This window comes from Zingiber officinale, chromosome 4B, assembly GCF_018446385.1.
Source record: "Zingiber officinale cultivar Zhangliang chromosome 4B, Zo_v1.1, whole genome shotgun sequence".
NCBI classification, from domain to species: Eukaryota; Viridiplantae; Streptophyta; class Magnoliopsida; order Zingiberales; family Zingiberaceae; genus Zingiber; species Zingiber officinale.
Window position 1 is genome coordinate 119,149,010 of NC_055993.1, and position 15,388 is coordinate 119,164,397.

A 15,388-nucleotide genomic window follows, 5' to 3' on the forward strand; every position below is an offset into this window, starting at 1 on the left:
AACAAAACTGTTCTAAATTATTTTTTTTAAAGCAATGTTATACACAAAAAATGTTTTTTAACATAGTTAAAATTATTATAATTAAATAAAAAATTTAATTAGGTCAAATCACTAATGTTACAGTAAGTTTATCAAAAGTATTAAAATTGTATAACAATACAAGAATAAAAATATTTTGAAGATGAAAAAAAAAATGATATATTACCCTTTTTTATATATTTTGTTGAACATTGTGCATCTTCTATACCGTAACAAAAAAACTTTTACACTAACTTATTTTAATATATATCAAGAATTTACCTGGCCCAATATTCAAACATGGTGTCGTGGTGTAGTTGGTTATCACGTCAGTCTAACACACTGAAGGTCTCCGGTTCGAGTCCGGGCGACGCCATTCCGTTTTTATGTTGATCAATTTCTTCGGACTTAAATTTTAAATATTAAATATAATTTCAAAATTAATAGCATACAAAAATTACCAGGCCAAATGTTGTTGTGTAGTTGGGTTTCATGTTGGTCTAATACAATGAATGTCTTCGATTCGAGTCCGGGCGACGCCATTTAATTTTTTTTATATAAAAACTTGATTTGGCCCCAAAACAGCCCGTTTTTATTTTAATCAATTTCATCAAACTTAAATTTTAAATATTAAATATGATATCAAAATTAATAGCAGACAAAAATATCTAATCCAACTGTTGCCTTCGCCATGGCTTCTGCTCTCCACCTCCTCGTATTCTCTGTCCTCATCCTGCTCCTCCCCTTCCCACCGACGAGCCTCTCACGTCCTTCCCGGTCCCTGAGCAGATTCCTCCACTACTGTCTCCGCTTCCTGCGCCATCGAGCAGGCTTGTGCCGCCTCCCGCTTCCGACAGCTCTGCGTCTCCGCCCCCTCCCTCCCCCCGCAGCCCCTCCGCCGTCGATCTCTCCCTCACCGCCCTATCCGTCTGCGCCGACGCCTGGGCCATTCTCAACTCTTCCGCCACCAACGTCAACCGCACCAACGCTGCCCGTAACTGCCTCGAATTATATTCCTCTCCCTCGACAACCACCTCCTCTAAGGCACTTTCCGCCGGCGATCTCACCAGTGCCTGCCTGTTCAGCGGGAAGAAGTGAGCTGAGTTTATGTTCTTCGCTCCATCGATCCCTTCAAAGATGCTTAGAGCACTCGTGTCCTTCGAATATATCCCTCTGTCTCAAGCGAAATCTTGATGCAACAATCAAGTTAATTGTTATCACATGACCTTGTGGTCATGGATTAAATTGTGAAAATAATCTCTTACAATACAGTATAAAATTGTATATAATAGATCTAATATAACTCAATTTTTTTCAAAATTTCATATTGACGAAAATTTTGTGTACCAAGTTATCGTCTATGTTTATCTCTCACTTTCAAATGATCCTGATTGAATGGTTCATTCGATCCGATTTCAAGAATGTCTCTCGAGCTTCAATCGGGCTACGATTCATCGAAGTATGGACCAATCGTGACTATTAGATCTTCGATCTCGTTAGGGTAAAATGATCAATTCCATTTATAAGCGATTGCTCTCTCGCTTCGGCACCCCAAAGGAGGCAGCAGATGGCAGCGAGAGGAGAAGAGCTGGGTGGTGAGATGTTCTTGAAACCCTACTTTATTCTTTGTTGAAATTTTTCATGTTTCTACTATTAGTATCAGCCTCGAGAGTTAATCATAAACTGATTGACTTAGGACATTGCATCATATTTATAATAGGCAATATTTTATTTGTTATATTTACTTCATGTTTGTACTAGCCGAGTAAATATAGTATCATAGAATAACATGTTCTAATCTATAGCATATCAATTTAATTGATTATGAGAGACTGCTGATTAAATTGATTATGAGAGACCGTCGTGTGTGTGTATATAATATATATATAGTCAAGTATTAATATACAAGGGCAATATTAATATGTTGAGACTAGTATATAGATCAATTGATGACTTATTCTCACAACTCATGGATATAAGATATCAAATTGACACATGAATATATATTAGAAAATTTGTAATGAATTGACCTGCCATGAAAAGTTTCATGTATTGTTATATGATTGTCATAAATATTTTCATAATAGTTATTAATATAAATAATCCTTAGACCTGAAGACACTACGGTTCCCTGTATAAGGAGTCATGTATATTTTTATTAACAAACGTCACCTGTAATAAGTTGGACTATAAAGTCGTTTACTGGGTATACAATGAGCTATGTAGAGGGATATGTAGGATTCGAAAGATGCAAGAGGCGGGAGGGTGAATAACGCTCGTCGAAAATCGAGAGTTAAAAATAAGTACGTAGCGGAAATAAGGAGGAAAGGAAACAAAAAAACCAAGCACTAACGCAAATAGTTTTTTATTTAGTTCGGAGCCTTCGATAACTCCTATTAAAGGCCCGCACTCGTCGAGTGCTTTCGTTAGGAAATCACTATCAGTTCATAAAAGTATTACAAAAGTTGAGTACAAGAATTGAAAATAACTGGATTCGGCTAGTTGTCAGATCCCGCGGATCCAATCGGTCTTCTGACTAGATATTGGGCCCCGCGGACCTATCTGGACTTTCCACCAGTTATAGGGCCCGTGGATCTAGTTGGATTTCAGCCTGGTGTTAGGTCTTTAATTCAGACCAGTCAACTCTTGTACACTCGGTAGAAAGGTTAGACAAATAACACATATAACTTTAACCTATTTGTTATACATCAAAATTTGATTATCAGTGTAACCTACATCAACAGTCTCTCCTTTTTTGATGTATTGACAATCTGGGCTAAAGTTAGAAAAAAAAAGATAATTAAGCAAGCATTGAGTTAAATTGATTTATTTTTGCAAACCTAACCCACTGTTCTCCTCCTTGGGCATACATAAAAAAATTAATGCATGAAGCAGAAATAATTAAACAAAGGTTTAGCAAAAAGAACTTTGTGAACTTAGTTTTTTAAGCAAGTTTTTAAACAATTATTTCAAAGTAAATAAAAACTTTGAAATATCTCAGGTTTAGCAAAAAAAAATTGCAAGTAGTGTTTTTAAATAAAAACTTTACAAAGATAAAATCTCAGATTCATGTTAGAGAGGAGTCAATGAAAATTTTCGAAGTAATTTTGAAAGGATTTTTTTTTCAAAATTTATAAAAGATTTTCAAAAATTCTAAAATTTCCAAAAACATTTTGCAAAGGATTTTCACGTAATTTTCAAAAAGTATTTTTCAAAAGTGTCTTTTTTTTAAAAAAAAAATCAAGTTGGTTAAAACAATAGTTTTCAAAACAGTTTACATAAAGACGTTGCAAGACCTTTCAAAGAGATTTTCAAAATAATCAAGGAAATTTTGAAAGGAATTTTCAAAAACAAAGCATTTTGCAAATGATTTTCCAAAGTTTGAACAACAATAGTACATTTTGCAAGAATTTGATAAACCTTTTCAACACTTGTCAAAAAATATCTTTCAAAATTTTTCAAAGTAGTTTTGGATGCAATTTTCAAAATATTTTCATTTTATTATTCAAAACAGATATTGTTTTTTTTATTTACAAAGTAGGTAAGGTTTCAAAAGAATTTTTCATGAACACTTTGTAAAAAAAATGAAATAGAACTCTTTTGAAAGGAGTTTCCAAATACCCTCCCCCTTAGTTTAACACTTCCCCTTAAGTTAACATTTCCTCTTAATTTATTACTCCTCCTTAATTTATACTAGAATTTGGTATGTTAAATTTCAAGGCCTTAGCATATTCTGATTATCTTTGTTAGTTATAAAAAGTTCTACCTAAGTGTTTAGCCGTTTTAGTGTTAATAACACTTATGTTCAATAAATATATTATTTACATAAGTATTTATATATACTTAGTATAATAATTAAAATAAGATTATTTAAATTGATCATTAATCAATTAATCTTGGATTAAGTTAAGAGATAATTTATTACTAACTCAATAATAAATAATTTGTTACTAACTCAATTCAATAATCTAATACTTATTTAAAAAAAACTTAAATTCCATATTAGTTAATTGAATTAATTGATTAATGAAAGTATTAGTTTTAATTTAATTTTTCATTTACTTCATTTTTAAGTTTTGATTAGATTTAACTTAAGTTACGTTAAATTAGGATTAACTAAGTTATAGTTAGTATTAATTTAGAGTTAAATTTGTTAAATTTATTAAATAAAGTTAAGTAAAGTTAAGGTTCAATTTGAGTCAATCTTTAAAATTAAAATAAAGTTAAGATTTTGATTAATGTTGAAATTAAAATTGATTAAGTTAAATTAAGGTTAAGTTTTAATTATCTTTTTAATGTAAAGTTAAGTTAAATTTAAAGTGAATTAGAGTTAAGTTAATACTTTAATTAGTCTAAATTAAGGTACTAATCAAGTTAAGTTAAATCTTTAGTCAAATTAACATTGACCTAAGTTCTTAATTAAGGCTACATTAAAGTTAAGTTTAGATTAAAGTTTTGAGTTTTCAATTCAATTAAGATTTAATTATTTATTTATTAATTATTTAATTTAGTTCAAAGTTTAAGTTAATTAAATTTTAATTGATGAAGTTACTTATTAATTAAGATTAAAATTAAGTGTCTAAGTTTTTAAAAGGATTTTAAAGGATTATTAAATAATTTTAAAATATTTTAAAATAATTTTTAAAAATATTTTTAAAAGAATTTTTAAGAGAATTTTTAAAAAGAGTTTTTCAAATAATTTTAAAAAGATTTTTAAAATAATTTTTAAAATAAATTTTTAAAGGATCTTTAAAATAATTTTTGAAAGATTTTTTAAGATAAATTTTAAAATATTTTTAAAATAATTTTTTAAAGATTTTGTAAAATAAATTTTAAAATATTTTGTAAAATAAATTTTAAAATATTTTGTAAGATAAATTTTAAAATATTTTGTAAAATAAATTTTAAAATATTTTTAAAATAAATTTTAAAATATTTTTAAAATAAATTTATAATATTTTTAAAATATTATTGAAATATTTTTTAAAATATTTTTTATAAGGATTTTCAAAAGATTTTTAAAATAATTTTTTAGAGGATTTTTATCTTTAAGATTTAAATATTTATTAATTAAATTATCTTGGTTTTGGATAGAATTTTCTAGAGTGATATTATCTAGATTATTAAATAATTTATTAAGGTATTTATTGATTTTATCTAAATCTATTTTCTCATTTTTAAATTTTAAATTTGAATTTATTTTAATGTTTAAATTAATTATTTCTAAATTTTATTTAATTATATATTTTTTGAATTAATTAATTAATTTGAATTGATTGGGTTAATGTTCTATTTGACCAAGTTAATGTTGATGTTGATTTAATCGAAGTCTTGATTGACTTAATCAAAATCTAGATTGTCATGTACCATGATTTCATAATTATTTAAATTATTATACATATTATTTAATTTTTTACTAATAGGGGTATTTTGGTAAATTGGACTAATCTTAAGCGCAACCCCTAATTCTTTAAACTTAATTCTCCGTTTGATTGGACTCAAGTCTGAATTCATTTTTGTCTTGTTCATCCAGCTTCAAAGGCTCCTTATAAAGCTTGTTTAGATTAGCCCAGAACTTGTAGGTGTCTATGTGTTCTCTAATTCTGCATGCAATTTTGTTAGATAATAAATTTGAAATTAACTTGATTACCTTTTTATTTGACTCTGAATTCGGGTAGATTTCTTTAATGCAATCCCGCGGTCGAAGTCATCCATCCTAAAAAAGCTCTCCATCTGACACTTCCATAGTCTGAAGTAGTCCTTGTCGTACGATGGAACTTCATGGATATTTCGTTCCAATATCTCTTTGTGCATCGATTCTCTTGCACAATACAATTTTAACAAGATATTCCAAGACTAGGTCTTGGGGTAAGTAGTGGAGGAGAAAGAAAGAAAATAAGGGTATTTTACCAATTCAAGAAATAATAATAAAATAATAAAAAATATATTATGACAAATTTTTTCAAAAGGATTATTTCACCAATTTTTACTAATAGTGAAAAAATAAAAGTGGTTTTTCAAAAAAAAAATGGAGGGGAAAGCGATATATAATTTTTCTTTCAAAAAGCAACCCCCTGCTCGATTGGTGGTTTTACCAATTCAGAGCGGTCTTACTTTGATACCACTTGTAAAATCGGAAAGACGCTAGAGGGGAGATGAATAGTGTTCGTCGAAAATCGAGAGTTAAAAATAAGTACGCAGTTGAAATGAGGAAAGGAAACAGAGAAACCAAGTGCTAATACAAGTAATTTTTTACTTGGTTCGGAGTCTTCGACGACTCATACTCCATGGCCCGCACTTGTCAAGTGCTTTCGTTGGGTAATCACTATTAGTTCATAAAAGTATTATAAAAGTTGAGTACAATAACTGAAAATAACAAAGTTACCGATAAATAGAAAGGAAAATGAAGTCTCTCGTTCCTCGAACTTCAGAGCAGTCTTTCGGTGTCGTCGGAACCTTTTCAGAGCAGTACTTGAATATGAAAGTCATAATAGTTGATATTCTGAAGTTGTTGGTTGAAGACCCTTATATAGGCCCATTCCGGACGCCTGAAACCCCTCTAGGCGCTTAGACCATGCTGACGTGGCTCGACCAGTCGACATACTCCAACTTAGCTCCTAGATAGGTTTTCTGGTCCAGGTGCCTGGACCAACTTTGGGCGCCCGGACCGCTTGGGTGCCTGCGACATCAACTCCGACGGACTAGTCTTGGCACCCAAAGTTCGGGCCCCGGATCCCTTCCAAACTCCCGGACTCCCCTTTTCTTCAGCAGCTTCTTCCTTGTAAAAAAACGGTTAGTCTAGACAACAGAAAATATATTTACCCTGTAAAACAGAGTTAGCACAACATAATAAAATATTAATAATTAGATTTTGTCTCCCTAAAATCAGGATCTAGTCAAAGTCTTAGCTTAGATTTTCCAAATGGACTTAAGATGGACTGATGTCTATAGTTCCCTTAACCAGGAACACGTCCTCACTGGATCTCTCCTCCAATTATTTACCTCTACTTACCAACTATAGTCGCTTGGCTTGCCTTTGACCTACCAGGTCTTCTCGCCAGCTGTTAGGTCTGCAGACCCAACTGAATTTCGGCTGGTTGTTAAGTCCTACGACCCAACCGGACTTCCCGCCAAATATCGGGCCTAGCGGACCTATATGGACTTTCCACCAGCTATCGAAACCCGTAGAGTCAACTCTTGCACACTCGATAGAAAGGTTAGACAAACAACACATTTAACTTTAACCTATTTGTCATACATCAAAACCTAACTATCAGTGCAACCTGCACCAGCAGGATGTGAGTGATGTAGATGAGATTTGTCACTTCCATATAACGGAAGAGATATCTATTGGTCCCTTAATTAAGTAAGGCTACTGAAATACATGGTCATGCTCAAATAAGTCAATATGAGATATTAAATTTATTTGGTAAGGTGAGTTTACTTAGAGATTAAGAAACATATAGATTGACGAGGGGATGACACACTATGCCTCATGAATTAATCTAGATATCAAGGATAAAAGGACTCAATTATATAAGATAATGATTACAAACAGGTTAGGTCAGATCTCAACATTCTCGTCACTTGAATAGCAATGATACATTACTAGATACTATTCATTGCTTGTACATCTAAAATAGTTTTAGAAGCATTGCCAATGTTACAAGAACCTATTGAGTTACATACACAGAGCATGTTGATTTGTTGATTGATTTATTTTAGTTTGACTAAAATAATATGGGTTTGAGCCTTAAGTCCCAAATTGATTTCAGACCTTAAACTTATTGATTTAATGAGTTAATTAAATATGCTTCCTTTTTCTTGTAAGGCCCAACCCAACTATAGAATCCACTAAGAGAAATACTAATAACCATCTCTTTAAATAGGGCAAAGAAGGTGAAAAATTAGCCTTTTCTTTTAAAGAGAACGGAGAAGGTGAAGAGTTAGTTTTTTTTTCTTTTGTCATCTTAAATAGTTATCTCTTTAAAGAGGGCAAAGAAGGTGAAGAGTTAACCCTTTTTTTTCCATCTTAAACAGTCATATCTTTAAAGAGGGTAAAGAAGGTGAAAAGTTAATTTTTCCTTTTTGTCACCTTAAATAGTCATTTCTAGCAAGAAGGTAAAGGTAAGTGAGACTCTCCAATTCTTGAGTTCTTGAGATGAAACAAGGGACATTCTCGTGTAGATACTGTAGAGGCATGGGCATTCTGATCATGCGCAGATCGACCGAACTAGCGGGCTTTCGAGGGTTGTTCACTTATCAAACGTAATAATCCTATTTGCTAGAGTAGTCGTAAGAGTATTTTTACATTTGCATAAATATCTAGAGGGATCAAATTTCACTATATTTTAGTTTGTTTTTTGCCTATAGATCCTAACACCTACAAAGATCTCCCTCTTTTCTTTTCTCTATGCCCATGATGATACAAATCCAAGCTTAAAAATGTCAACTTTTTTATTGTAAGGCACCTCTAAATCTTAAGAGAAAGTTGTATAAAATGATGCTTAGATATATTATATTATATAAAGTTGAATGTTAGTCTATAAATCGAGTGTACAAATAGAAGATGAGAGTACATAGATAAAGATAAATGAACATATAAGAATTATATAAGATAAGAAATAAGAATATTAGAGAAAAAGTTTAGTTTTGTCTATTTAAAGGAAATTTTGAAAGACACATTTAATATAATATAACTATATACTTAAGCGATAAATAAATATCTTAAATGATGTGAGATAATGATAAATACAAAGAAGAGGAAGACTAAATAAAATTTAATTAATAATAATAAAATAAAATAAAATTTATTTAAATATAAATAAAGATATAGTAAAAAAATCTTACAGTCAAATGATATGGAAAGATCCTATAATTGATTTACGTTTGACAATATTTTCATTTGTCAAAACTCAAAAGGCAAAATTCACATTTCAATAGCGGACAGAGTGGAAAACTTATTACCGTAGAATCAGGTTGAGGACAAGAATAAATATAACCAGATTACGACAAATCATGTCCATGGAAACAGATTTGATATTGTACCTACAAATTGTACATTGGTAAAACAACAACAACAACCAAGTCTTTTCTCACTAGGTGGGGTCAGCTGTATGAATCCTTTTACGCCATCGAGCTCTATCTCCTATTATATCATCATCTATATTTAAATAAATTTTATCTTATTTTATTGTTGCTAACCAAGTCTTTTTTGGTCTTCCTCTTCCTCGTTTAATATGCATGTTTATCATAGTTTCACATCGCCTAACTGGAGCATTTATTGGTCATCTAAGTACATGTCTGTACCATCTTAAACGTGTCTCTTGGAGTTTTTCCTCAATAGATGCAACTCCGACTTTCTCTCTAATGATCTCATTTCTTATTTGTCCATCTTCGTATGTCGACACATCCATCTTAACATCCTCATCTCTGCAACTCTCATCTTCTGCTCATGTGCTCGAGTTATAGCCTAACATTTAGCTCCATATAACATAGCAGGTCTAACTACGATTTTATAGAATTTATCTTTAAGTTTAAGAGGTACTTTACGGTCACATAAAACACTTGACGCTCCCCTCCATTTCACTCATCCTGCTTGTATTCTATGTAAGACATCTCTCTCAATCCCTCCATCATTTTATAAAAATGATCCTAAATATTTAAATCTCTCGGTTCCGGGCAACTCGTCCTCTCCTATTTTAACAATTGTTTAATTACTTCTAATATTACTAAACTTAAATTCCATATATTCTGTCTTTAATCTATTAAGTTTAAAATCTTTCCCTTCTAGTGTTTCCCTCTAAGATTCTAGCTTAGCATTTACTCCTTCACGTGTCTCATCTACCAAAATAATATCATCTGCAAACAACATGCACCACGGTACTGTGTCTTGAATGTGCGTAGTGAGTTCGTCCATAATTAGTGTAAAAAGATAAGGACTTAGAGCTGATCCTTGATGTGACCCTATCTTTATTGGAAATGCTTCAGTTACTCCGCCTGAAGTCTTTACTCTGGTCTTTACATCCTCATACATATCCTTAATTAGTTCAATATATGTTACGCTAACACCTCTCTTTTCTAAAATTCTCCATATAATTTCTCTTGGGACTCTATCATAAGCTTTTTTCTAAGTCAATGAATACCATATGTATATCTTATCTTTTCTCTCGATATTTTTCAATTAATTGTCTAAGAAGATGTATAGCTTCTATTGTCGACTTTCCAGGCATGAACCCAAATTGATTTTCTATCACTGTGGTCTTCTTCCTTAATCTTTTTTCTATTACTTTTTCCCAAAGTTTCATAGTATGACTCATTAGTTTAATACCCCTATAGTTTGCACAATTTTGTATGTCTCCCTTGTTCTTATATAAGGGAACTAGAATACTTATCCTCCATTGATCAGATATTTTTTTCATTTTCAATATCATGTTAAATAATTTTGTAAGTCATTCAATACCTTGTTTCCCTAAGCACTTCCATACCTCTATCGGAATATCATCTGGTCTAACGACTTTTCCATTGTGCATCTCATTTAAAATTTGTTTTACTTCTGAAGTTTGAATTCTACGATAAAAATTAAAAATTTTATGCTCATTTGACCTAATTAAATTACCTAAGTTAAGTTAGTCACCTAAACTTTCATTAAAAAGTTGATGAAAATACCTCTTCCACCGCTCTTTTATTTATCCATCGTTTACTAATACCCTATTACATTCATCTTTAATACATTTTATTTGGCTAAGATCTCTTGTTTTCTTTTCTCTCACTTTAGCTATTATATAAATGTCTCTTTCCCCTTCTTTTGTATCCAATTTTTGATATAATTATTCAAAAGTTTCATTTTTTGCTTCACTCACTACTTTCTTAGCTTCTTTCTTGGCTATTGTATATTTTTTTTTAAGTTTTTCTCGTTCTTACAAATATATAATTCCTTATAAGCTATTCGTTTTTCCTTTACTTTCTCTTGTACTTTCTCATTCCACCACCAAAATTTTTTACTTAGTGGTGCATGTCCCTTTGACTCACCGAGTACACTTTTAGCTACTATTTTCAACTTTGATATCATCTTATCTCATGTTGTATTAGAGTCATCGTATATTTCACCTAATTCTTGTACTTCTACCTTCTACTTAAATATATTTTGCTTCCCATCCTTTAACATCCACCACTTAATTCTAGGAATTATATATATTTTCTTTCTATTGATACTATGTTTGAGGCGTATATCCAACACTACTACCTTATGTTGGGTAGTTAAGCTTTCTCCAAGGATGACTTTGCAATCTTTACAAATCTTTCTATCCTTTTTTCTAACCATAAGAAAGTCAATTTGCGATTTATTATTTCCACTTTTGAATGTAACTAAGTGTTCTTCTTTTTTCTTAAAAAACGTTATCGCAAAATCTAATATAGTTTTCCCTTCCTCATTCCTCGTTCCAAACCCATAACTCTCATGTACTCTCTCATATTCCTCATTTTTCACTCTGACATGCTCATTTAGATCACCTCCTATTAAAATCATTTCATTTGGTGGAATATTTTATAATATTTCATCTAAGTCCCCCCAAAACCTTGATTTGATAGCTTCATCTAATCCTACTTGTGGTGCATATACGCTAATTATGTTCATAGTTTCTTTCACCACTATTATCTTAAGGGCTATAATTTTATCCCCTTTTCTAACTACTCCTACAACTTCATACTTTAACAAACTATCTACAATAATACTCACTCCATTTCTTGCTTTACTCTTTCCAGTGTACCATAACTTAAAACCCGAGTTTTCTATCATCTTTGCCTTCTCGTCTGTCTATTTTGTCTCTTGTATACACAAAATACTAATTTTTCTTCTAATCATCATATCTACTACCTCCATTGTTTACCAGTGAGAGTTCCTATGTTACATGTTCCATAATCCATATTTCAAATTTTAGATTATTAGTTTTCCTATCATATTTGTTCTTATCTAACCTATGGTGTGAGAAGTCTTGCCTATTTAACACTACACCCAAGTTCTCATGGAAATGTAGCGGTCCTTGCTGAGACGTTATAGTCATGCCCTATAACGCGAACTCTTGCATATTTATCACTACACCCGAATTCTGGAGATGTAACGGTCCTTGCCGAGACGTTACAGTCGGATCCTGTAACGCGTTCCTTCTGGAGAATAACCTAGCATTAGCACAATAGTTTAATGAATTCATTCATTGAACATTTGTCATAGTTTAGCGCTGACTAATAACCTAATGCAACTCTCCTTCTTTATCCAGGCTTAGGACCGGACATGATCGATCGTCATGGACAGAGTTACGAATAGCACATTGATATTTAGATATATTTATTTCGATAGGTATAAAGGTCAATTTTAAATGAATACAAAATACCTCTTTATGCATTTATCTTCCTTGTGTAAAGGACTGCTGTATGCACTAGTGTAAAATATTCATCATAATTTATATGCCTATATTTGACCGTGGCTGATAATATTAGACCATGAGTGATATCACATCCATTTCCATGAACAGCAGAAACTATGACCATTATTTTTTTGAAAAAAAAAACATTTTTTTTTGAAAAACTTATGGAGAAGAACAATTATATAGATTTGGTTTCATAACAACTCGGGTAGAGAGACGAAAGGGCATTTCAGCCAATTACAAAACTACTTCACCTTCCCTTTGGTGCGTATTTAAATTGCGTAAGAATTGATTGTTATATTTATTAATATAATTTAAATTGCGTAAAAATTAAAAGATGTTCTTTATTTCTATTATTATAATATAAAGTTGAATACTACCGAAAATACTCAGCTATTACAGTGTATAGCTATTACATATAAAAATTACGTTAATATTATTATAATATATTCAAATAAATTATTTTAAAATATTATACATCTTATTATTTTATTAAAAATATGTCCTTTTATTAACTAATTTTAATCAACCTAAAATAAAATTATGTTAATATCTATTTTTCTATCCAAAAATTAATTATAAAATTTATTAATAATTTTCACATGATATCAATCAAGGATCTAAATTTTAAAATTATAGTATAGTATTGAAATTTTTTATCATTAATTAATTAGGATTTAGAATTATATTATTAGAAATTTTTCTCATTAATCAATTAAGAATTTAAAATTCATTAATCAATTAAGAATTTAAAATTCAAGACATAATTATGATGTTTTATTAAAAAAAATTTCATTAATCAATTAGGAATAAGTGTCTCTTTAGTTCCATATCTTAGGATTGATAATACTGTGTGAGTAAAAAACTTTTATAGATACTTGGACGGTGATATTAAAAAATATATATTTTTTTAACTTTTTAACTAAGATAATATGATATATTAAATTAATTTGTTTATAAAGTTGAGTGGTTACAATAGCTTCCTTCCTGTTGGGATTCGGTTGGTTAAATAAAAAATGCATCAAAATAATCACAAATTATACGGGTTGCTATTAAATGATTTCTATATTCTCGTAGAAGGCATGAAATGATTGTTATAATAACTTTATGACCATTTTGGTATTTAAAAAAAATAATAAAATTTAATATTTTTATCTAGTTGTTGAAAAAAATAATATAAAAATATTTTAAAAATACATTTTATCTTATTTTTGCATTTTAACACTATCCTTATTCTAACACTATTGTAAATAATTTTGGCTAAAATTGCGCTATAATATGAAACAAAATTGTTCTAAATTAATTTTTTATTTTTTTTAAGCAATGTTATACACAAAAAATGTTTTTAAACATAGTTAAAATTATTATAATTAAATAAAAATCTTTTTAATTAGGTCAAAATCGCTAATGTTACAATACGTTTATCAAAAGTATTAAAATTGTATAACAATAAAAGAATAAAAATATTTTGAAGATGAAAAAAATATGATGATTACCCTTTTATATATTTTGTTGAACATTGTGCTTCTTTTATGTACCCTAAATTATTTTAATATATATCTATATTTTACCTGGATGAATGCTCCACCATGGTGTCGTGGTGTAGTTGGTTATCACGTCAGTCTAACACACTGAAGGTCTCCGGTTCGAGTCCGGGCGACGCCATTTCGTTTTTATTTTGATCAATTTCTTCGGACCTAAATTTTAAATATTAAATATGATTTCAAAATTAATAGCATAAAAAAATTACAAGGCCGAATACTTGAACGCTGTGTTGTGGTGTAGTTGGTTATCATGTTAGTCTAATACGGTCTTTGGTTCGAGTCCTGGCGACGCCATTAAATTTTTTTGTTTATAAAAACTTGATTTGGCCCGAAAACAGCCCGTCTTTATTTTGATCAATGTCATCCCACTTAAATTTTAAATATTAAATAGCATACAAAAATATCTAATCCCACTGTTGCCTTCGCCATGGCTTCCGCTCTCCACCTCCTCCTATTCTCCCTCATCCTCCTCCTCCCCCCCTTCCCACCGATGAGCCTCTCACGTCCTTCCCGGCCCCTGAGCAGATTCCTCCACTACTGTCTCCGCTTCCTGCCTCGAACTACTCTCCCTCGCCGACCACCTCCTCTAAGGCACTTCCCGCCGGCGATCTCACTAGCGCCCGCCTGTTCGCCGGTGCCGCCTAGCTCTACCAGTACGAATTGATCCCCCATAGAATCTACCGCAACCCTCACTATTGCTAGTTGGAGGTGCAACCTCGCCATTTCCCATGACCATTGGCCATTGGACCTATCGCATGGCAGCTTGACGGCGACATGATCAAATTTTGACGCCTCCTCCGACTGTGACAATGGAAACGACGGGCAAGACGACTCTCCATATTCCCGCTCCTCATCGATCCACTCCGGGTAGAGAATCTCCCGGACGATGCTCGCCGATGCATACTGCAGGGCAACCGGAGAAACCTTCGCTCCAGGTACGTAGAGTCCGCGGCCAGAATCCCACCTCACCGGAGAAATTTAGCAATCCAATCCTTAGATTCGTGTCGTTGACCATATCAGATACACGAACCCAATTGACTTCCAAATGCGACACATATCGACGATCTAAGACTCTTCCAAATATCAACCTAAAGAAAACTTATCACTCACTATTTGATCCTCCCAATGGGACGGGTAATGCATGGGAGGCTAAGCTTATGGATTGCATCTCATCAGCGCTTTTTAATTTATCTTGATAATTATTAGAAAATTTATATGAGACCGAACTATTTACCTAATTAATATTCGGTGTTATCTAATTTAATATTTTTTTATAGTGCTTTGTTCAAAATTATATTAGCAAAAATCAAAGAGCGTTTTTGTTTTTTTATTCTGCATCATCAAATGCACTCTTTTCATCTTTGTCTTTTTTTTTTCATCAACACCTCTTTCTATCGGTCTCCT

General features: G+C 31.3%; 2 non-coding genes across 2 annotated transcripts; both read left to right on the plus strand.

Annotated features, from left to right (window-relative positions):
* Nucleotides 1-320: 320 nt before the first annotated feature.
* TRNAV-AAC lies at nucleotides 321-394 on the plus strand. The gene has a single exon. It is a non-coding gene; the product is annotated as a tRNA-Val (tRNA).
* Nucleotides 395-14,031: 13,637 nt separating this feature from the next.
* On the plus strand, nucleotides 14,032-14,105 carry TRNAV-AAC. The gene has a single exon. It is a non-coding gene; the product is annotated as a tRNA-Val (tRNA).
* Nucleotides 14,106-15,388: the final 1,283 nt, after the last annotated feature.